The sequence below is a fragment of the Pelophylax lessonae genome (assembly GCF_965119305.1).
Source record: "Pelophylax lessonae genome assembly, chromosome: 4".
NCBI lineage: Eukaryota > Metazoa > Chordata > Amphibia > Anura > Ranidae > Pelophylax > Pelophylax lessonae.
The window spans coordinates 593614375-593640145 of record NC_138771.1 but is presented as its reverse complement, the minus strand read 5'-3'; positions in this window follow the sequence as shown (position 1 = coordinate 593640145).

Sequence of the window (25771 nt, the reverse complement as noted above, 5' to 3'; positions counted from 1 at the left end):
GTCTACCTGGACTGGTTGGTGTTTTGTTGTGCCACCTTGGATATCTTAATAAAGGCATTTGGAACTCCACTGATGTGCGGCCGTCTCTTCTTATCTTGATATCGTTTTTGGAGGTGAGCTGAGGCTAGCACTCATGTAGAGGTTCCATCAGACTTATTCATCTCACTTGGAGCAACAGATCTTTTTTACCTTTATGAGATTGCAGAGTGGAAACAGAGATATAATCAATAACTTGTGATCGGAATTTATGATTGTATCTTAGGCCTGGTTCACACTACTGTGGGTGGTTGAGGGTGCAGGAATTGCAGCGATTCCCACGCCAGCAACCACCCGCAACCACTTTCTTAATGGCTCCCCCATACATCTCAAACCGCATTACATTTGTGGGTGCAGGAACCGCAGGGAAATCGCATGGTGAATAAAGAACAATGACATTTCCTGGCCACTGCATTTCCAAAATGGTGCATGAACCTTTTTTTCTGCAGGAAGCTGCCGTACCCGTGCAAACATGGGCTGCAAACCCGCAATAGTGTGAGGCCTCTAAGTGTAGGTTACCCCAACATCTCCTATTCCTGATATGTGTATGCTGTACCATGTACTTGTGACAAAAAGAAGCTTGTTCTCTATGCATTGCTTCTTTTGTGTGAAATCCCTGGTGATCCTGCCAGTCCCGCTCTTTCCCATTTCAAGTTGGCCACATTAACCACTTAAGCCCCGGAGGATTTGGCTGCTAAACGACCAGAGGGTATTTTGCGATTCGGCACTGCGTGACTTTAACGGACAATTGCGCGGTCGTGCGACGCTGTACCTAAACGAATTTGGCGTCCTTTTTTTCCCACAAACAGAGCTTTCTTTTGGCGGTATTTGATCACCTGTGCGATTTTTTGATCACGCGCTATAAACAAAAAAAGAGCGTAAATTTTGCAAAAATAGCAATATTTTTCCCTTTTTTTTATATGAAATTCCCCCCCAAAAAAATGTAAAAATCAAAATGTTTTAATATTTTCGGCCAATTTGTTTTATGCTACCTATGTTTGGTAAAAAAAAATCGCAAAAAGCGTATTTTGATTGGTTTGCGCAAAAGTTATTGCGTTTACTAACAAAGGGAAAGATTTTTGTCATTTTTGTTGTTTTTTTTTTTAACGCGTAATGGCGGCGATCTGCGATTTTTTTTGCGGTACTGCGACATTGCGGCGGACAGATCGGACCCTTGACTGACATTTGTAACACTTTTGGGGTTACCAGTGACATTTCTACAGTAATCAGTGCTATATATATGCACTGTTACTGTAAAAATACACTGGTAGTGAAGGGGTTAACTTTATTTGAGAGGGAGGGGCTGTGTGTGTCCCTAGGGGCGTGATTCTAACTGTGATTGGCTGTGGCTTCAACTGTATGCAGAGTGATCAATGGATCTACATAGTAGATCCATGTGATCATCTCTCATACAGAGAGGAGAATGACAGGCAGCTTGTTTACACAAGCTGCCTGACTTTCTCCCTCTCCCCCGCCGATCGCAGAGTGGCCGGCGGCGATCGGGTCCGCCGGTCACACGCGCGGGGGGGTCCGTGACCACGCGGGAGCGGGAGCGCGCCTCCGGCGGCGCGCGCTCGCTCCCTAAACCCTCACAGGCGAGCGACGTAGACCTACGTCACTTTGCCTGTGAGGGGCTGACCGCCGCCGTAGATAGTCGTGCGGCGGTCGGGAAGTGGTTAAGCAGTAGAGCACATCCATCCCAGGGTGGTCAGTTATGACTAAGGCCTTATAGGCTGAAACGCGTCAACTGATCTTATCAGCAGTTGTGTTCCGTGGTTCCTGAATAAAGATGACAATTTTTTAAGAGCAACTATCAGTGTGCAGATCATTTTTCTACATATGTACTCAGTTAAACTACTGTGGATCTGGCACCCAGGAGCTCATTTACTGGTGAGCTGCATGAGTAGTAGCACTGCCTTCTGTTTGCATTATGGTCAGTTTTCTGGCTGACGGTCCTGCAATGGCCAAGACATGTGCTGTCACGTCCCCCCACCCTCCTGCCAAGCTATTCACTGGGAAGATTAGTGTACTGCTGTTTCTCTGCCTTCTGCTGACAACCCAACCCCACAGTCTCCACCCCTGGCTCTCCAAACCCCTTATGCAGCTGGGAACAGAGGCCATGTAATCTCTTATATGAAAAATAATTATTTAAAGGTTGTTTTACAAGGTGAGGGTTTGAATATACTTTTAACTATTGATTGAAATTCTCTTCCCCACATGTGGCTTATTGATTAATTCAGCTGTTGACTATAGATCGCTTATTCCTATAGGGAGAGAACGATCTAAAAATAAACTGATCATTAAAGCGTGTATGGCCACTGTTAGGCCCCTTTCACACGGGCTTTCCAATCAGGTCCTGTCAGTTTTTCAGGTGGACCTGGACGATCGGATGAAAAAGGACAGACGGTCCGTTTTCATCCGATCTCCCATAGAGGAGAGCGGGAATCTGACAGGTCTGTCTCTGCAGAGTAAGCAGAGATGGAGCTGTCATTCGCCTGCTTAGCTGGGATCGGCAGATCGATCCCCGCTGAGCAAAACGGAGTCCATCCATGTAAAAGGAGCCATAGGCTCTTTGAAAAAGATCACCAAGTAAATAACCATTGGTTACATACTGTTTACTAATCCCCTCTAGCACTCTCTAGAATTGTAACATTGTCTCTCTTACAAATATGTATTTCCTATGCTCTTCGGCTCTAGTTAGTAGTTATAATTTGGTATAATACTGCCCATAACAAAAGAGCATTTGTTCAGAAGAGATAATAGCATAAGCCCCCATTCACACTGATACAATTTGTCATGCGATTTGACAGTCCCAAATCGCACGACAAATCACATCGTGACCTCATTGCTGGCAATGGAACCATTCAAATAGCTGCTCATGTTGCAGCAACTTTGAAAAAGGCTCATGCAGTGCTTTTTTCTGATTTGTCTGTAATTTGCATTGCCTTCTGGCAAATGAAGTTGCAAGTCACAGTGAAATCGAAAGTGCAAATTGCAGTGATGTGCGGCTTTGAAATCGTGCTGAAGTAGTGCGGTTTCTAAGCTGCATCGGTATGAACGGGGGCTAAAGCACATTTGTTTTTTCCCAATTCACACAGAACAAATGTACATGCAAATTCACTGGGTTAATGGCTTTGCATATTTGTTTTATAAATAGACCCCTTAACCACTTAAGCCCCATAGGATTTGGCTGCTCAATGACCAGGCCCTATTTTGCGATTCGGCAACTTTGCGAGACTTTAACGGACAACTGCGCGGTTGTGCGAAGCTGTACCCAAATGAATTTGACATCCTTTTTTTCCACAAACAGAGCTTTCTTTTGGTGGTATTTGATCATCTGTGCGATTTTTATTTTTTTGCGCTATAAACAAAAATTTGTTTTCTGCGTTTACTAACTACGGGAAAGATTTATGTAATTTTTATTGTTTTTTTTTTTTTTTTACTAGTAATGGCGGCGATCTGCGATTTTTTTTGCGGGACTGCGACATTGCGGCGGACAGATCAGACCCCTAACTAACATTTTAGATACTTTTTGGGTACCAGTGACATTACTACAGTAATCAGTGCTAAAAATATGCACTGTTACTGTAAAAATTACACTGGCAGGGAAGGGGTTAACTGTCAGAGTTGTATAAAGTACTCGAAACCCATACTTGAGTAAAAGTACAAGTGCTCGATCAAAAAGTGACTTGAGTATAAGTGGAAGTGCTCGATCAAAAAGTGACTTGAGTAGAAGTACTAAAGTATTCAACATTTTTTGTACTTAAGTATTGCAAGTAGTTTTTTAAAAATTTTGCTACTCAAGTACTGAAAGTAAAAGTACAAGTACTGTGTTATGTAGTTATTAAAGAAAGAAGTCAAAAGTTTGAACATCATATTGTTTTTTATTATTTCAAATGCAGCTTTTATTTATACATACAGTAGCTTTTATTTTCGTATGCGCTGATAATACACGTTTTGAGCTTCATGAAACCTGCCATCTACTGTTCTGGCAGTGGTAATTTTTATAATAGTAACGAGTAACTATGCAGCACAAAAAAAAAATATCGGAGTAGAAGTATTGAAATCATTGAAAAAATGTAGTGAAGTGAAAGTGGAAGTAGGAGAAAAAAATTCTACTCTAGGAAAGTACAGATACCTCCTTTCGGTACTTAAGTACAGTAGTGAAGTAGTTCTACTTAGTTACTATACATCTCTGTTAACTGTACTGGTGATCAAGGGGTTAAATGTATCCCTAGGGGCGTGATTCTAGCTGTCGTGGGCGTGGCTTGTGAAGTAGTCACAGAGACATGCGATCCTATATAGCGGGATCACATAGCCTCTGTGATCACTTCAGGGAGAATGACAGATGGCTATGTTTACATCAGCCGTCTGTCCTTCTCTCTCTGCTGCGGGAGATTGCGAGTGGCCAGCTGCCATCGGAGCTGCCGGTCACAAGCGCTGGCTCCCCAGCTAATGAGCTCTCGCCCCCTAGAGTCTCCTGAGCGAGGAATATAGGGCTACGTCGCTTTGCCCAGGAGCGGCAGAGTGCCGCAGTAAATGTACGGTGGGCGGGGCTGAAGTGGTTAAAGTCATCAACTCTGATCACTTTGCTCCCTCCACATGTGCAAGCAGGAAAGGCTAATTGGATTCCATTGATGCCCCCCCCCCCCCCCCACCAGTCTGAGTGCTGATTAGCCCAAGATAAAAGGAAGCTGATATCAAGACTGGTTACGGTACTTATACTAGTTGTATGTAAAAATACACTTAAAGCATAACTCCACTTTTGTTGAGAAAAAAACATTCCCCTCTGGGTGATCTATGTACATTACAAGGATTATAACCCTATAACCCAAGCAGTCAGGTTACAGCTAGACCATTGTTCCTAATCCTTGTGGACAGCATACTGACGGGAACTGTACTAGCTGATTGGAGAAAAGCAAATATGGTACCAATGTACTGAAGAGAGAGAACGCTGCTCCAGGTGTGTGGTGATAGCTAGGAGATGGAGTATCCCATAGAGTGCTGGCCCCGGCCCGCCTCTGTAGAAAACTTGTAGAAAAAGAAATAGCCGCACATCCAGGAATTCCAGTTGCCTATAGATTTATTTTAATTCCAAAATGTTACAAATTATGACACCAAAGACACCAACATGAAGTCACGTAGACGCGTTTCACACATACATCTTGTGCTTAATCATAATGAAATCTAAAGGCAACTAGAATTCCTGGATGTGGGGCTATTTCCTTTTCTACAAATATGGTACTAATATTCAAAAAAGGGAAGAGACATATTCCGGGGGAACTACAGGCCAGTCAGCCTGACATCAATAGTAGGTAAATTGTTAGAGGGGCTATATCCAAGAATTTGCTGATGAAAACAGCATCATTAGTAGTAATCAACATGGACGTTCTTGCCAGAACAATCTATTAACATTCTACGAGGAAGTGAGCTGCCATCTAGATAGGGGAAGGCCTGTGGATGTAGCGTATCTGGATTTTGCAAAGGAATTCGATACAATTCCCCATAAATGCTATACCTACAAGCTGAGGTCCGCAGGCATGGACATAAGATTTATTCTGGGATAGAAAACTGATTACCGGGGCGTGTCCAAAGGGTGGTGATAAATAGAGAGTACTCTATTGTGGGGTACCCCGAGGTTCTGTCCTGGGCCGATTCTGTTTAATTTATTCATAAATGATCTAGAAAATGGGATAAAATTACAATATAAAACATGGTAGAGCCAATTTGATGAAGGTAATGATAATAAAAGTTAATAATCTGGTTAAAAGACAGCCAACATCAAATGAAGGTGAAATATTCAAATATAAAACAGCAATAAATAAAAGTCCATATCGAAGTGAAAGGAAATGCGTCCAACACCAGTGGATAGAGGTATATGGAATACAGCAAACATACCGTGGATAATTCAATCTGCTTACCACACAGACATGACCCTCAGTCTGAGTGGTCATGTAAGGCAATAATGACAGGTAATGGGCAGTGATGACACCGGACATATGGTTAATGGGCAACTTCAAGCTTGTGATGGAAAAATTCCTTAGAGCAAGAAAAGACTCAAATGGTGTAGTATGTCCCAAAACATATAAAGTTGATTTAAAAGATCCACTTACATACTGTAGATACAAAGAAGTCTGGCATGTAGTAAAATCATAAAGACCCCGGTGTGGGCGTGCTTTTATCCGATGCAGGTACCGCCAAATTACAGTGGCTGCAGATTGAAAAGGAAATGAGTGATTGCAATTACGCACCTCATAAAACAACCCATTCCGTTTAAAATAGAAATGAAAAGCAAACCATTTGTGCATAGATATAAAAAAACACATTATAAATACCTTTTTCTCCTTTTTCATAAGTGATCACATTCCCTCTGTTCTCAGCTGCATAAGAGCTGGGGGAGAAGAAGCAGCAGCACACTGATCTTCCCAGTGAAAGGCCGTGCAGGGGGGCCTATCAGGACAAGTCTGATCATTGCAGGAGAGTACACTGAGTTACCAGCATAGCTAGAGAACTGACCACACTGTTTTCTCCTGCTTAGTGTGGTCAGTTTTTAACAGGAAAGCAGAGAGACTGGCAGGAACACCAGGGAAGCAATACAAAGAGAACAGGAGGCTTTCTCATACAAGTATATGGTACACCAGGCACATATCAGGAATATGAAATACAGAGGTAACAAACACTTAATTATTTCTGAAGTTATATACAACTGTATTAATCAGTGTATTTTCCTGTGCCTGCGAGGAGCTCATTCTTCGCATGCCATGTATTTTAGCTGATAAAGAAAATGTTAATGGAGGGGATTATGATGCTGACGGACACACAGATTTAGCTTGGCGATGACATGAACAGACTGACAAGAAGTGATCTCTGCTTTCTTTCACTTTCATTTTCCGGGAAGTCCCAGGATTAATAGAAAACAGGAGGCTCTGCAGGGCTGACTACACTGGCAGAATATAGATTGCTTTATGTAAGAGTTGTCCTAATAATGTTTAACCACCTGCCTACCCGAGCAATTTTTTACATTTTTTGCACACATTTTTTTTTATAAAAATGACTACAAACACCACAAAAAATATTTTCTAATAGCAGAAACCCGGGAGAATAACATTGTGCTACTTGCAATCATTTTATATTAAAAAAAAAAAATCAAAAATGGCTGCGCCTATCCATGTGCAATCCAATGAATGTTTTTAAACCAAAACCTTACTTTCAAACCACAAAACTGCTATCATTAAGTGACAAACTTTCTCTTGTATAATAAAATCAAATAAAAGTGCCAGTGCCAGATGACTATAATTCGGTTAGTAGTGCTTTTCTTCTTTCAAATGTTTTTGCCTTTAACCACTTGCCAACCGCCCGCCCCATATATACTGCGGCAGGCTGGCTCGGCAGCGCGAATCGCCGTACCTGTATGGCGATCCATGGGAGCGATCCTAGGGGTGTGCACGCCCCCCCATTCCCCCCCAGGGAAGCTAAATGACAGGGTCAGCGGGCTGCGATTGCCGTCGGGCACTGCGATCGCTTCCCATGGAGAGAGAACGGCAGTTTGCTGTTGTAAACGCAGCAAACTGTTGTTCTCTCTGGAATGAACACAGAGCGCCTGTGTACCTCCTATTTGGGATCACAGGTCCCTGTGTTGATTCCATAAGCCCATCCCCCTCCCAGTTAGAAAACACCCCCTAGGCATAAACCTAACCTTTTGATGGCTTCTGGGTTAACCCCTTCCCTGCCAGTGCCATTATTACAGTAACAGTGCATATTTTTAGCACTGATTACTGTAGTAATGTCACTGGTCCCCCCAAAAGTGTCAAAAATGTCAGTTAGGGGTCCGATCTGTCCCCCGTAATGTCGCAGTCCCGCTAAAAATCGATGAGCGCCGTCATTACTAGTAAAATAAATAATAAAAAAGCTGAAAATTGGTCTGGGCAGGAAGGGGGTGAAAGTGCCCTGTATGGAAGTGGTTAATCCACACTGCCACAAGTGTAGAAAGGGTTAGGTCTCTTGCTCTTCACTTCCTAGCAAAACGATTTAGTGGGTGATAATTTATCTTCAGGACACTCTCCCTAGCATTCCCTTTCAACCGACACCCATCCACTCACTATCCTAAGAGCAGAGGTGGCCCCCCTCAGGTCAGGCCCCTTGACACGATATTCTGTACTCACTGTACTGCAGAGACAGATCCTCCAGTGTCTCCCCCCTCAGTCAGCTCCTCTGGACCTCTGGGTTCAGTTCCTCACTGCTACTCTTCAGGCCCTCAGGATGACCCCCTGAGGCCGCATGGCACCTTCACAGTCCCTCCAGCACTCCGCTATCCAGACTAAAGACCTCGAGCACATGTGCTCCTGGCTTTTATACAGTATCCCAGCATGTACTGAGGCACTTTCCCTCTGCCAATCATCAGGACTGTATCAAAAACCTGTGCACTCATTGGTCAGGTTTCCTATCACTGTCCAACATGCCTCCCTATTGGACCAGTGTGAAACACTCTCCAGACAGAATGAGTTGAATACTTAGCACAATGAGCAGACCTCACTAACAGATCCTGCTCTCTGGTAGGCAGAGAACAATATAGATTTACCTGCAGTCCTTGTGGTGAGCAGACAGAACTCAAAACTATACTCTCTCACTAGCACCTACCTAGGAGGGTGCTACATCAGAAAGCTCTTTGCCGGCTCTTAAAGCCAGTACCAAGTTCATAGCTGCAGTAGCAGGTGTAAGTTTCATTTAACCTCTTGTCTACCATGCCATTCATGAGCGTACCTTGGTAGGCAATTGGCATAAAGTCCATAAAGCTGCCCAAATACTAGTAGAATTTTGTGCATTTTTTTTTAGCACAGGAACATTTCCTTCCTACAAATATTCCTAGCTGGCTGCTGCTCACATCATTCATCTTATGTGTGTTTGCATTGATGCGTGTATAACCTACCCAGGGGTGTGACAAATATTTACAATGGGAATGCTAAATTCCTGGAAGTATTAAACAAATCATATTCTGCAAATTGTTTTTTTTGGCTTCTGGATGCCTGTGAGCAGAATGCAGGTTGTCAGTGTTTTTCAAAAGAATAATTCCATACAATGAATAAAATAATATACTTCTATATGGCTGTGCAACCCCTTTTTAACCGCTTGCTGACCGCCCGCTGCAGTTGTACTGCGGCAGGGCGGCCCTCCTGTGTGAACCGACGTAGGTATACGTCGTTTGCGCACCTGCAGCTCCCGCCCCCACTCGTCAGCGGGGACACCGATGCACAGGTCAGGTGGCTCCAATTGCCGCCGGCCACCCGTGATCGCTACCTGCTAAGAGAGAAGAACGGTCAGCTGTTGTAAACACAGCTGACCGTTCTTCTCTCTGGAATGATCACAGAGCTCCTGTGATCCTTCTATATAGGATCACAGGTCTCTGTGATCATTTCACAAGCCCCACCCCCATACAGTTAGAAACACGCCCATAGGTACACATTTAACCCCTTGATCACTTACTGTGTTAACCCCTTCCCTGCCAGTTTCATTATTACAGTAATAGTGCATATTTTTAGCACTGATTACTGTAGTAATTTCACTGGTCCCCCAAAAGAGTCAAAAATGTCAGTCAGGGATCCGATCTGTCCGCCGCAATGTCGCAGTCCTGCTAAAAATCGCAGATCGCCGCCATTACTAGTAAAAAAAGAAAAACAATATAAATTACATAAATCTTTCCCGCAGTTAGTAGATGCGATAAGTTTTGCGCAAACCAATCAAAATACTCTTACTGCGATTTTTTTTTACCAAAAATATGTAGCAGAAAACAAGAAAACAAATTGGCCTAAAATGTTAAAAAATGTTGATCTTTAAATTTTTTGGGGGGGAATGTTATATAGCAGAATGTAAAGAATATTGTTTTTTTTTTTTCAGAATTGTCGCTCTTTTTTTGTTTATAGCACAAAAAATAAAAATTGCAGAGGTGATCAAATACCACCAAAAGAAAGCTCTATTTGTGGTAAAAAAAAAAAAGGACATACATTTTATTTGGGTACAGCGTCGCACGACCGCGCAATAGTTTGTTAAAGTAACGCAGTGCCGAATCGCAAAATATGGCCTGGTCATTAAGGGGGCAAATCCTACCGGTCCAGAAGTGGTTAAAGCACTAAGGGAGGGCTAAAGCAACCCTGTTACTATACTAAATAATAAATCAAGCCATATCTGTAAAATAAGTTGTAAATACCTTTCCTGATGATCGCACCGTTGAACACTGCTTGGATCCTAAGAAATATTCATGTAAAAAATGCAGGAAACAAAAACTTCCAGGATAGTCGATTTGGTGGCAATCACTTCTACTCTCTATTGATAATATAGGAAAGAGTAGTTGAGATTTCCATGAATTTTGAAGATTAATTTCTCCATAATGCCTGTAGCTACAGAGGTGAGGGGTTGTTTTAAAGTGCTTTTATTTCTGGTTCATAATATGTTAATAATTTTTGTGCATAATCAGGCGCACTTTAAACTGGAGTTCCCGCCTGGGGGGGGGGGGGATTTAAAGTCAGCAGCTACAAATACTGTAGCTGCTGACTTTTAATATAAGAACACTTACCTGTGCAGGAAGCCTGCGATGTCAGCAGCCCAAGCAAATCCGTCCATTGGTTTCAGGTGCAGGCGCCGGCATTGCTAGTAAGGGAAACCGGGGCAGTGAAGTCTTCAGGTTTCCTACTGCGCATGCGCGAGTCGCGTGGCGCTTTCTGAATGGTCCCAGAAGGCAGCGGGGGGAAGGGTGGAGGAGGAGGAGGGCACGATCCGATCGCGGAAATGACGTATCTCATCACAGTGGATTAAACAGGAAGAAAAGAAGATTACTCCATGGAAACAAGGTAAATCAAGCTAGAAAAATAATTAAAAAGGCCAATGATGTTTTCACTTGCTACAAAGAATCGGATGGTGCAAAGATGAAAAACTCTGCTTTAAGTAAATACTGTATGCCATTATTAGCTGCTTTTTGCATTAAAATCACTGGGGTCAATGAAGACCTTCCAACAGTCTCATTACATGCTATATTTTTCCAGCTTGCTGAGTAAGAAAAGAATGAGATATGTCAGAAAATGCCTCTGTTTGTCCATAAATCTTGGAATAGTTTGGGTGAAAAGGCATCAAGCTTGAACTAAATAATAGCAGGCATGGGTCAAATATATTTAAAGACTGATCTATATACAATCTTTGTTATAATAATAAACACTTATTACCTGACAATGGACTCCCAGAGCACTATTGGTTGTCTAAAGAAACATAACAGCAGATGCATATATTGAGGCACCACTTTGAAATCTCAAACTGATGTGGCTGATATTGGAAAAACTTACAGCCAGCATCATTTAATCCATGTCATTTGAGTACAGTCATTATGGAACCAATCCATATGTAGCACCCTCCTAGGTAGGTGCTAGGAAAATACATTTGGTGGCTCTGTTCTGCTTATCAGGAGAGCCAGATCTGCTAGTTTGACCTGTCCCATGTTTCCAGGTGTGATTTATTGGGTCTAAGGGAGTCTTCCCACTGTATCTAAGAAGGGAGCTTGTTGGACAGTGGAGGAAACCTAACCAATAGTGCACCAGGGTTTATGACTGTCTCAGTGGGTGGGCATTGCTGCAATGCACCCTGGGATTAGGCTATGAACCCGGAGGGAGCATGTGACAGGGTGTCTTTTGGCGGGAGCAAAGTCCCAGGAGAAGGTGGGCGGCTGTCTCTCCTCTTGCAGAGTGAGGAAGGTGGTCCAGGCGGTCGGCCTAAGGACCAGGAGTGGAGCTGCAGAGGATCCAGTGTGCTGACAAGTGGAGCTGTTGGGCAGAGGACTTCAGGAAAAACAGTATCATGAATACTGAAGAATCTGCCTAAGGGTCTGCCTAAGAGAGGGGACCACTCCAGAGAAGTCGGGGGATCAAGGAGCTAGCTCACTCAGAGTGTTACAGTAAAGGGGGTGCCAAGTTGTTAAACCCTGAAGCTAGGGATAAAGAGGGCGCCAGGAAGGGCCCTGAAGTTGTTCAGCAGTGCAGTCTACCTCAGAGTACAGCTTGCCTCAGGATAGAGTTTACTTCAGGAAGCTTAAGCAAAACCTTTCACAGCCAAGGGCAAAGTGAAGCAGCGGCCTAGCCGTGATGAGCTCAGTTTCAGCGTTACTCAGCGTTAACCAGCATTTATTTGGAGTATCCCACTCATCCCTTCTCCTATCCAAGTTCCAAATAAAACATAAAAACCAAAGATACTGGACTGATTCTTGTCTGAGGTAAAACACTTGGGAAAATGTCAGATTGTTCTACTGTTTCTAATGGTAACCCAGGGGAACCCGTAACCAGCAGCTCCTTTGGGAGTAGTGCTACACATATATCCAACATATAATTGGGCAGTAAAGAAGATGAAGTACAGTGATGAGCTCATCAATCTATCAGTTTGCTTTCTGCTTCTATCAGCATTCTTCATGTCAGCAGATGAACTCATTGGCTGTTTTTGCTGCTTTTCCCTTGCCTAGACTAAGCTCCGCTGTACAGAGACTGCAAGAGACTGATACCAAGTCAAATTCAGATAGTCACACTGTTTAAGAGATACAGCTGTGCTCTTTTTTACCGCAACCCCCCCCCCCCCCCCTGCAAAGTGCCGCCCTCAGCCTGGGCCCCGTCAGCCTAGGCTAAAATACAGCGTTGGATCCACCTCCATGTTTCACAGTAGGAATGGTGTACCTTTCATCATAGGCCTTGTTGACTCCTCTCCAAATGTAGCGTTTATAGTTGTGGCCAAAAAGCTCAATTTTGGTCTCATCACTCCAAATGACTTTGTGCCAGAAGGTTTGAGGCTTGTCTCTGTGCTGTTTGGTGTATTGTAAGCGGGATACTTGGTGGCATTTGCATAGTAATGGCTTTCTTCTGGCGACTTCACCATGAAGCCCATCTTTCTTCAAGTGCTTCCTTATTGTGCATCTTGAAATAGCCACACCACATGTTTTCAGAGAGTCCTGTATTTCACCTGAAGTTATTTGTGGGTTTTTCTTTGCATCCCGAACAATTTTCCTGGCAGCTGTGGCTGAAATTTTAGTTGGTCTACCTTACCGTGGTTTGGTTTCAACAGAACCCCTCATTTTCCACTACTTGATTAGAGTTTGAACACTGCTGATTGGCATTCTCAATTCCTTGGATATCTTTTTATATCCCTTTTTTGTTTTATACAGTTCAACTACCTTTTCCCACAGATCCTTTGACAATTCTTTTGCTTTCCCCATGACTCAAAATCCAGAAACGTCAGTGCAGCACTGGATGAAAGTTGCACCTAAGGGCCTCCCTGCCGCAGGATATGTACGTGGGGCGGTCCTTAAGCAGTTAATATTGTATTTATTAATACAGTACTGCGTTAATTTGTCTCTTTTATATTTACCAAGAGTTTAGTGTAGGGGTAAAACTCTGGCCAGTCAGAGAGGCGGCAGCCACATGACCAAAGAAGATTAGCAGATTTGTGGGACTTTAGGCAGGTGCAGTCTATATTCTCCATTGCAGGTGACACTTGACAGCAGCGGCAATGTAGGTGGGGGAGGAAGTCAAGAGGAACTTATTTCCTCTATGGTTTCCTCGGTCATGATTGGATGCTGGTGCCCCATATGACTTTGGTGGCCATCTTGGGTGAGGGCAAAGCCTATTTATGGCTCTGGCTCCCTGCTTTGGCACTCATTTTGCGAGTGGCTATGATAGGGACAGGTCACCTGTTTGTCAGGGAAAGGTTCCAGAAGAGCAGGGAAAGAGCAGAGACATGCCATCCTTCCAGGAAGGCTCCCCATTTGAGTACAGACTAGCCAGGTCGCATTCAGGACAGAAGCTGTCGACACCTCTGAGTCTTCAATCTGCTGTCTTATTACTGTTAGGACTTGTGAGTGTTCTCGGGTAGCCTTCCAACCAGGTCTGTTGTGTATTGCTGGACTTTTGTTACAATATATTTCTGTGTTTGCACTTGGACTCCATGTGGTTGATTAAGTAAAACTGCAGAGTGCAAAATCATGGGGTAATCAAACCCCATGTGTTTTTTGCCTGCCACATCATTCTGCACCTACCCACTTCTGAATACCGGAACACATGGATAGGAAGTCTGTGGGACTGAAGAATAAGATAAGCAACTCTCTCTATTGTAGATGTTCCCTAGACTAGGGGGAGCATTATATCTCAAATATACAAATGGGGAGTTAGATCTTCTGTGACAATATTAAGGTCTGAAGAGCCTCAACCTTTGTGGAGGGAAAGAGGAAGTTTTACAGAGCACAGTGCCAGGTAAAACAATGGACAATAAAGCTATCCAGTTTAAAACCATTGGAACAAAGTATATCGGATTAAAAGGAATGCATAAACATCAACTCTACGTTTCCCAGGATCTGCTCGATTGTATATGGTCATAATTCGGTTGTAAATTATTCTAGAAGTAATACACAGAGCACAGTGCCATGTAAAACAATGCACACAAAATCTATCCAGTTTAAAACCCTTGGAACAAAGCAGATCAGCTTAAAAGGGATGCAGAAACATCAACACTACTTTTCCCAGGATCTGCCCGATTGTATATGGTCATAATTCGGTTGTAAATTATTCTAGAAATAATACGCATCTGTAAGTAAGGTTTAATGTGAACTAATACTGATCTTTAGTGCATCTCAACCTCTCTATCCATCATCAATAATCCTTACTGAATGGAGTAAAAAGTGATTACACTGACATATGGGAAGGTGCCAATCAGTTAGCCGTCATACCTGCCTATATTGCAAGGGGCAGCATGGTGAAGGGATACATTACAGCTCCTAAGAGAAACATGGGATCCGTTTCATATTTGGTGTCTATTAGGGTCCATGTACACGGGACGCTGGAAATGGTCGTTTAGGAGCAGTTGGGCGTTTTTTTCAGAAGCCCCTGAACCCATCTACATGTTATCTTATCTGTCCATGTACACCAGGTCGTTTACAGTCATTTGCAGGCAGTTGCGTTCAGGGACTTTTTTTAGAACGCAATCATTTGCGTTCGAACGTGTGTTTCCCGGCGTTTCAAACGCACAAACGCGTCCGAACGCGTCTGAACGCGTCCGAACGCGATGACCCGCGTTTAGCGTTCGCGTTTTTTCATTTTAAAGGGGAATAATTTTTTTTGACCTCTAGGAACGTTTCTAAACGCAAATGCCGCTAAACGCCCGCTAAACGCGGGTACAAACGCGACCGAACGGACGTTTCAAACGTCCTAAAAATTCCAGCATTCAAAGGGACTTTTAACAACGTCCCGTGTACATGGACCCTAAAACTGTCATTTTGTTCTGTTTAGTAATAGGTTAGTTGTCAGAGTCATTTATGAGAGATGGTGAATGTGGAGAAACCCGCATAGTATCCAAACATTAAAAGCCACCAAAAAGGAGTACATACCATTCGCACTACAATGTCCCTGCAGACTGTAGTGTGAGTGGTACTGTATGTACCCCTTTTTAGTCTGAAAACGATGTATTTGATTCACTTGATGTGGCTTTTAATGTTTGGATAATGTGCTTATTTTCTTTATACTGTTGGAGAAACTTGATTTGTGAAGTCATTTAGTTGATCAGTATATTTAATGCAGGTGAACATTTGGGGTTTGATGTTTTCCCCCTTTTTTAATTTTATTTTAATTTCTCCACATTCATCTGTACAGCTTTTCGATTTGGGTAGTGCTCATCTGGCTTTTTGTTCTCTGTTTTTTTTTTTTTTAGGGCTATCAGAATTTTCAAGTGTCCCTGTCCAGCATTGATTTGTAATTTATTAGGTGTACTCATTTTCCGTGGGTGCTGATATAGGTTGGAGGGCAGTCTTTACGGTATGTATAGTTAGTTAATCAATTTTATTGTGAGTTGTTTTTTTTGTTTTTTTTGTTAAATATTATATTTTTTTGAGAATATCTTTCATTATGTTGCAACACCAGTAGTCTAGAGATTTTTATTCAGGGTTTAGGTAAGATTGGGGATTTGCCCTGCATTTGTCCCCTTTAGTCTGCGACCCCTACTACTTCTGGGGACCTTGAGAGTTTGTGGGTATGGTGTGGTGGATTATGTGCTTTTGTTTTCTCTTTCTCACCTTCCTCCTTTTCTGTTTTGATTTTTTCCCCCGTCCACTCCCTATGGGATACAATAGCAGTGGTGTTATTTTGCATACACAAATTGTGTTTTTTTTTTCTATTGTTCATGCAATCATTATATCATGTTATTTACTCTATCTTATTTTACTGTCATTTTACTATTTACTGTTATTTGTTAGTTACCATATTCTAAGACTCTACAAGCAAGTAGACCCTAAGGAAGCAGCTTACAGGTGAAGCACGTTGATCCACTGTGTCTCTACAGCATATTCTATACACAATTGATACATTTGTTGTGTTGGACATGTTTTTTAACCTTTGTTGAATTTAATGTTAAAATAAACTTTGTATTTTATCTCATGTACATGATTGGCATTGGCACATAAAAATCCCCATTTTCACATCATTCATTATCTTTTAGGAAGTATTATACAGTTGGAAAAATAATTATTTGATTCCCTGCAGTTTTTGCAAGTTTGCCCACTTACAACGAAATTAAGGATTTTACTATTTTTTATCATAGGTGTATTTTAAATGATAGAGACAGAATATCAACCAAAAATCTAGAAAAAACACATGATACAAATGTTATAAATTGAGTTGCAGTTTAGTGAGTAAAATATGTATTTGATCCCCAAGCAAAACATGACTTAGTACTTGGTGGAGAAACCCTTGTTGGCAAGCACAGAGGTAAGACGTTTCTTGTAGTTGGTTACCAGGTTTGCACACATCTCAGGAGGGGTTTTGTTCATCTCTTCTTTACAGACCTTCTCTAAATCCTTAAGGTTTCTTGGCTGTTGCTTGGCAACTCAAAGTTACAGCTCCCTCCATACATTTTTTATAGGAATAAGTTCTCAAGACTGGCTAGGCCACTCCATGACCTTAATGTACTTCTTCTTGAGCCACTTCTTTGTTGCCTTGGTGGTATGTTTTGGTTCATTGTCATGCTGGAAAACCCATCCACGACCCATCTTCAGTGTTCTCAGTAAGGGAAGAAGGTTCTCTTCCAAGATTTTACAATACATGGCCTTGTCCATTGGCCCCTCAATGCAGCAAAGTTGGCCTGTAGTAGAGAAACAGCCCCAAAGCATAATGTTTCCACCTCCGTGCTTAACTGTAGGGATTGTGTTCTTAGGGTCGTAGTCAGCATTTTTCTTCCTCCAAAGACTGCGAGTTGAGGTAATGCCAAAGGGCTCAATTTTGGTATCTGAACATAGGGCTTTCTCCCAATCCTTCTTTGAATCATTTAGATGTTCAATGGCAAACTTCAGATAGGCCTGTACATGTGCCTTCTTGAGGAGGGGGACCTTGTGGGCGCTGCAGGATTTCAATCCATGGCGGCGTATTATATTACCAATGGTTTGTTAGGTGACTGTGGTCCCAACTGCCTTATGATCATTTACAAGCTTCTCCAGTATAGTTCTGAGCTGGTCCCTCGTCCCTTATGATCATCCTTACCCTTTGAGGAGAAATCTTGCATGGAGCTCCAGACAAAGGGCGATTGATGATTATTTTGTATTTCTTCCATTTGCGAATAATCGCTCCAACAGTTGTCTCCTACCAAGCTTCTTGCTGATGGTCTTGTAGACCATTCCAGCCTTGTGCAGGTCTACAATCTTGTTCCTGATGTCCTTTGACAGCTCTTTGGTCTTGGCCATGATGGTGAGGTTTAAATGTAAGAAAGAGATTCTATGGATAGGTATCTTTTATACACATAACGAGTTGTCGCTAGGAGCACCTTCTTAAATTGACAGGACTAATCTGTGTATTACATGAGCACATACTGTAGCCAGTCTGTGTGAGCCTCAATTATTGTTGGTTGTTAGGGGATCAAATACATATTTTATATTTGTATCATGTTTTTTTCTGGATTTTTGGTTGGTTATTCTGTCTCTATCATTTAAAATACACATATGAAAAAAATTATAGACCCTTCATTTTTTTGTAAGTGGGCAAACTTTCAAAATCTGAAGGGGATCAAATAATTATTTTCCCAACTGTATAGGAATATAGAAATCTATAGGAATGCACCAGCACTATGTGTAGTACACTGCAGTGCTGTTATAAATGGCACCCCAAAGGATTTTACAGAAGACATCAATGTGCTTACTAATGCATTGCAATGCATCGCATGTTAACGTGTGCTAACAGGTGTGTATTAACATACCTCGATGGGCCCTAAACCTATTCTTTTTCGCTATATGATGCTGTGCTTATAGAAAGAACATGATCTACAATACTTATAAGGAAAATCCTTACCATACTGGGATGCTTAAATTTGTGTATTTCACTATTATTGTCTCCATAGAGAAATGCAATAACGGACTAATCATTGTTTCAGGTGGAGAATTTTATATGATGACAGATCTCATTCAGTACAGAATATTTTAACTACAACATATTTTCAGAATGTTCATGCAAATATATACTGCATTTTGGGGGAATGTATAGATCTTTTTTTTTTTTTTCAAGAAAATAAACTTTTATTGAGCATAAGAATCACATTGTACAAGCATTATGTAAAGGAGAAGATACAAAGCCAAAAAAAAGAAAAGGAAAAATTATAATACAGCAACATACCGATCATTACAGTGCAAGACAAATCAAAGTGCAAAAAGTTCAAATACGGAGCATTATACAACCTGAGGAGATTGCAACTGCGATAAGTCATTAAGTGGTCTGGATAGCCGTGCTCAAATACAACATAACAGGCCAGGAATACAAAGCTAACCTAACAAAATGGGGAAAAGAGGGTAGTAGGGAAGGGAATCTTTCCACTAGGATCCATACAATAGAACAAAGCTTTTGACCGAGCAGTGGCTAACCCATTAGAAGCCTATCCATGATTAACTGAGGTGGTGCCAGAGATGGGTCATCCAACCATGGCCGCCAAAGAGAGTAGAACTTCTTGTGTGCTTTACGATGCTGATAAGTCACCTTTTCTCTAATTAGTAAGGCATTCACTTGCGTAATCCATTGTGCCACCATTGGTACACGGGAGGATATCCAGTATCTGGCTATCAGTTTACGAGCCAAGTACAGCAGTCGGAGGACAGCCGTATGGGCATGTGGTGTTAGGCTCTCCTCCTCCAATGCACCAAGCAGACACACAATCGGATCCTTAGGTAGTCTAAAGTTATAAACCCTAGATATAGTGTCAATTATAACAGTCCAGTAGCGGAATAACTTAGGGCATCTCCAGATCATATGGATAAGGGTACCCTGCTCCCTTTCACACTTCGGGCACTCAGCAGAGTCCCTACACCCCCATTTAAAAAGCTGGACTGGAGTTCTGTAGGCCCTATGAAAGAGAAAGAGGTGAGAGATTTTCTGCAATGCCGATACAGAGACCAGCGGCATCGACGAAAGCACAGCTCCGAGGTCTCTCCATCAATAGGTCCCAAGTCCCTTTCCCAGCCAGCCCTGGCCGGAAGCGAAGCCAGGTTAGAGATCATACCTTTTTTATCATTATTCCGAAAAATAGATCTTCTTTAAGCACCCCTGCGCATGATTGACTAAACATAATCTCACAGGTTTATACTCTGGGGAAAGCAGTTTCCAGTGACATTCATCTGTAGGAATTTACTCTGGAAATATCCATTGCCAAATGTTTCTGAATCGCTGGGTTTACAGTGGGAATTCCAAAATGTACCATTGTTATAGTTGTTGTTAAGACCAAAAGGGCACTATAAGTATTTTCCCAGCTAGTGAACACTGCTAAATAACAGACATCTGAAACCGAAGCTCCAGCAAAAGTGCTAAGCAGACTACTGAAATACATACAGTACCTGTGAACTGATTTAATTGTCAAAAAATGTGTGATTCTGTTCAGCTAGTCTTGTGATTCACACACCTCTACCACATTGCATGGACAGTCAGGCAATGTCACTGTTTCATGCTTCAGATAAACTTGGGAGATGTTCTATCTGTCAAAGGAATTGTACTTCCAGGGCTTTTTTTCCAGCGGGGGAACACCTCTAGCACAGAATGTATGTACTGGCAAAGGGGGATTGGGTGTGCTGGATGGTCTATTGATGCTGACTGCTGGGGATCTACTGTAGCTGGGGGTTGTAGTGTTGCTGGGGTGATTGTTACATAGTTACATATAGTTACATAGTAGGTGAGGTTGAATAAAGACAATAGTCCATCCAGTTCAACCTGTGTATGTGTGTGTGGCTGTAATCATCTCACATAGACCTGAATGTTCTGATCCTTGAGATGTACGTCTAAGAGTCTTTTGAAAGCCACGATACTTGGAGGGATCTACATTGAGGTGGGATCTATTGTTGCTGGTGGGGTATCTTCTTTTCTAGGGTTCTTATGGGGTGGATCCGCTGTTGAGGGGGGATCTATTGATGCTGGCTACTATCTATTGTTGCTGGGGAGTATATTTTGTTTCTGGGGGCAATTCTATTGTTGCGGGGGGGGGGGGGTCTATTGTTGCTTGGAATGATGTGTTCTTGCTGGAGGGGGGGGGGAGTCTATTATTAACCAATTCCATACAAAAAATGAAACTCCCTCAAAATGATACTTGGCTCTGTATTCTATAAAAGGAGCAGTACTAGGAAGTGGACAGGGGCGAAGACAAGGGATGGCGCTCAGAGGTGGGGAGAGTACCTGAACCTATTATTTGGAAAAAAAAAACCCTGTGTACTTCTGTCCATCTAGTCCTGAGATTTACTCAAGGCTGCCATAAAGCACAAACAAGCTGGTGATGTGCCTTTTCTCTGCAGTTAGGCAATAACGTTTGGTCTCCTTCCTCCCCTAGCCTACAATTGGATATTGAAGGAGCACCAAGATGTCCCTTATCACCAGACATTCATGCAAAACACCTGATTGGCGCCTACTTTTTCTCCTTCCTGTCTGAGTCCTATACAGGTGATAGGTAAATGCTGACACCAAATCAAATTTAGGTACTTAAAGCTGAACTCCAGGCACATAAACTTTTCTTTTATTATATTCTGCAATAGCCACATAGGATATACAGTAAATCCCATACACCTTTATAAACCCAGATTTTACCATATAAGTGTAGCAGTGACATCATCACTGTGCTGTACGCACTGAAACTGGGAAACATAAGGGCTAATTTAGGTGGCTGATTTGGGACACATAGGGGTGCATTTACTAAAGGCAAATAGACTGCACACTTTAACAACTTTAAGACCGGTAGGACTTGCCCCCTTAATGACCAGGCCCTATTTTGCGATTTGGCGCTGCGTTATTTTAACGGACAATTGCGCAGTCGTGCGATGCTGTACCCAAATAAATTTGACGTCCTTTTTTTCCCACAAATAGAGCTTTCTTTTGGTGGTATTTGATCACCTGTGCGATTTTAATTTTTTGCGCTATAAATAAAAAAATAGCGACAATTTTGAAAAAAAAAAACCAATATTTTTCACATTCTGCTATATGACATTGTCAAAAATTTTTTTTTTAAAATCAAATTTTTTTAACATTTTTTGCCAATTTGTTTTCTGCTACATATTTTTGGCAAAAAAAAATTGCAATAAGCGTATTTTGATTGGTTTGTGCAAAAGTTATTGCGTCTTCTAACTACGGGAAAGATTTATGTCATTTTTATTGTTTTTTTTTTTTTTACTAGCAATGGCGGCGATCTGCGATTTGTTCCGGGACTGCGACATTGCGGTGGACAGATCGGACCCCTAACTGACATTTTTGACACTTTTGGGGGGACCAGTGACATTACTACAGTCATCAGTGCTAAAAATATGTACTGTTACTGTAATAATGACACTGGCAGGGAAGGGGTTAACATTATTGGTGATCAAGGGGTTAAATGTGAGCCTAGGGGAGTGTTTCTAACTGTGGGGGGGGCGTGGCTTCTGAAATGACCATAGAGACATGTGATCCTATATCGAAGGATCACATGGGCTCTATGATCATTGCAGAATTTGCAGGGAGAAGAACGGTCAGCTGTGTGTTCAACAGCTGACCATTCTCTCTCAGCGGGGAGCGATCGCTGGTGTTAGGTGGCAATCGGAGCTGCCTAGCCGCTGCATCGGCTTCCCAGCTGACGAGCGGGGGCGGGAGTGGGCCGGCGGTGGCGTGCGCTCACCCCCTAGCCTCGTGTATGTGAGCGACGTACACCTACGGCGATTTGCCTGGGAGCGGCTGCCTGCCGCCGTATAACTGCAGCGGGCGGTTGGCAACCAGTTAAAAGTACAGTTGCACTTCGGAGCTAACTAAATGAGGGAAAGCTCTGCTGATTTCCATCATCCAATCATGTGCAGGCAAAGATGTTTTTTTAATTTCCTTGCATGTGATATTCATTGCAAAGTGAAGCTTCACCTCATTTACTAAGCTCTGGAGCAACTTCATGTGCAAAGTGAACGGTCTACTTGCCTTTAGTAAATTAACCCCATGGAGTGCTACTTTTAGATTCGGCATTTGGACACAGCAGCATTCTGAGCTATGGAGGGAGGAGCGGGGTGACGTCACTTCCCGGTTTTCGGCCGAGACCGTAAGTTCCACATTTATCAGCCGCATACCATCTGGGGACCCCGCGGGTCTACCTCACACATTGTATCATTTTGAAATATAAGTTGTCTATTTTTAATAAATACTGTGCCTAATTTTACTACACTATGGAGCTGTCTATTTGATTTTTATTACCTGTTTGGTACTGCAGTGGAGGACTTGTGAGCACAGAGGAGCATTCCCCATTGTGATATCTTTCTTTGCATCCAGTTAAATTATTATTACTGTGGAGGATCTGTCTCTGCTTTGGATATCTATGAATGCGATTATTATTATTATTCCACACTGAGGTGAGAGGCCATTGCACTCATAGATGGTTACCCATTATTGGCTCTTTGGGAACTTTCTGTCACACTGAAGATGTTCATCTATTTTTATATTTTTCTTGTGTGTTTTTTTTTTACTTTTTTTCTTCGTTTTTTGGATGATCATCACTTATTTGATTGAACTTTATTGTCACTGATTGGATTCGCCTATTTTTCCACAATATTGTGTTTTTTTTCTTTTTTTTACTTGAGTTTATTGGACTATTTGTATTCGCATTTAGTGCACATTTTTATGATGTGATTTTTATTGAAGGTTGTTGCACACATCAAATTATTTTAAATTATTTATATATTTTCTTATCACCATTGGATTGTACACATTTCTTATTGTCGTTTATTTTTTTTAATTTTAATGTTTTTTTTATTAAAGAATATCAAATACAAGTGATAACAGAAACAATACAGCAATGGCAAAACAATACCCAAATGTGAACAATGGTCTGAAAGCAAGGTATAGCAGTGATAAGTAGGTAGTTAGTAGGCAAGGTATCCACAATTGAAGAGACAAGAACTCACTGCTCAAGGTGGTGTAATTGCCTGAAGACTCACACAGGTGCATGCCCCGGCTCGCCTCCGTGAAAACTTGATAAAGGAAAAGGAATTGGCAGGACTCCAGGTTGAGTCAAAATCCAGATTTATTGACTGGACATCCAAATATGACAATCGTGACAAGGTTACCCAATGATTAAGCACACAGTCAGTGTGTGAAACGCGCCAATTCCTTTTCCTTTATCAAGGTATCTACAATACAAGAGTTAAGAACCAGCCAGTGTAAGGAATACAACACCGCAAAAGGTCACTGACCAACGACTAGGGTGGGTAGCCCCTATAGCATTAGGGCACGTCCCTGGAGACACCCCGAAAGGGAACACACTGCGTCTCAAGGGAGGCGCCCCAAATGCAAAATAAGCTATCATAGAGTGACCAAAAATGTCAACACTCAGAAGGATTACACAATGAAGATTGCCTACCCAGCAAGATCAATGAGGGTCAAGAAGTGGCATCCACGTCTAAAACGGTCGAACGAAATATTATAAAATCAGTGGAACCAAGGAGAGAGGCTCTATTTGTCGTGTATTTTTCTCTGTGTATTTTAGTGCAGATTCCCTAATTATTTATGTACTTTTATTGTATGTGGTGACGGTACAATAAATTGGCTGCTATCACTTTGGTTCACACAGTGATTCACTATTTATTCATTATTTATTGGTTAGCGCATTGGTTCACTTATCCTCATGCTGTGCTATGGGCTCACACAAACTTAGATTAGCTACAGATAACGGTGCGGGCAGAAACCCTGTCCTTGTTTGCCTCCAGGGATGGTCAGGGCCTGATGAAGGTTCCATGCGAACAACAGCTGCTCCCTTCATTGATTTATCCATGCTGCTGGTTGCAGCTGTTGGCACACAGATGAATGAGCCCTAAATTTAGTTCATACTTCCCAGATAAATTCTCCCATGTTTAAATGAACCAAATGCAGGAGGCTCGTGTGAATGTGGTCTTCGGGAGAGGAAACGTCCTCATCTGTATCAGTGAACGTCGGTGTAGTAGTGCCTCTTTCCCATGAAGTCACATGGTTTATTCATACCGATCTCTTTCTCAACCATACATAAATACCACTTAGGAGTTTCCCTTCAGCTGGGACTTCCCATAATAGAAAGTGAGAGAGCAATACTTAAGAACTTCTGATGTACTTTATAAATATTAGAGATATCTATTGTTGTTTTCCATTTCATGCTGCTCTGAAAGACAGACATTTCCACTTAATCCAAACACACAAATTATTCGACCATTACTCGTATCCTGAATAAACTGGGGACATAGAATTTATAGTTTATTTATTGCTAGACAAGCTAAATAAGAGGAAGAGAAGAATCAATGTGGAAATGAAGTCTAAGGCTTAGTTTACAGTTGCAGTTGGGAGGGGGGGGGGTAAAAACATGAGCAATTATCCTCCCTGGCAGGGGAGGGCTGGCAGCCTTAGGCCTGGGGGGCAATTCCAGTCAAGTGGCCCATTGAACCATTGAATCAGCTCACCATCCATGCCCACCTGGTTTTATAATAGATATTAATGTTATGAAGCAAGACAAACATGATGCAATGTGGTAACATAATTTAATGTATATAGCAACAAAGGAGGTTTAACACAAGTACATGACATCATGCCAGGCAGGGCCTAGGAAGCTCCTGTTGGGCAGAGATCACTCTGCATGACAGGGAAGTGACTGTGTTAGTATTTTGCTGGCTGGGTGCAGGAGCGTACCCATACCGCTCCGTTGCAGCTCTGCAAATATAACATTGTGTAGCGGCGACCGGCATCTGTATACAGTGTCTGGCCCCTACATTAATCCAGCCCTGAGTGCAGCCTTTTTACCTGGCATCAGAGTGGCCCGGGGGGCAATTGCCACCCTGCCCCCCTTCCCAGCCCTCCCCTGCTCCCTGGCGTGTTCAGTGACAGGTACCTCCTGCCAAACACAACCTATTTATGTAAATGTGGCCACTCCTCAACCGTCCTGTTGGACAGTGGCGAGCCAGGCCATAAGGGGCGCGGGGATGCATAATCCCACCCCCTAGTTTGCATAATCGAAAATGATAACGAATTATTTTGAAATAACTAATAATATGACTAACATTTTTTAACATCTTGAAGTTAAAAAATTTTAGTCATATTATCATATTTGCCCTCCTAATGACCAGGCCATTTTTTGCGATTCGGCACTGCATTATTTAATGGATAATTGCGCATAAATCGCATAAGAGCGAGAATTCTGAAAAAAAAAAAACAAAAACAACATTTTTCACTTTCTGCTATATAACATTCCCAAAAAA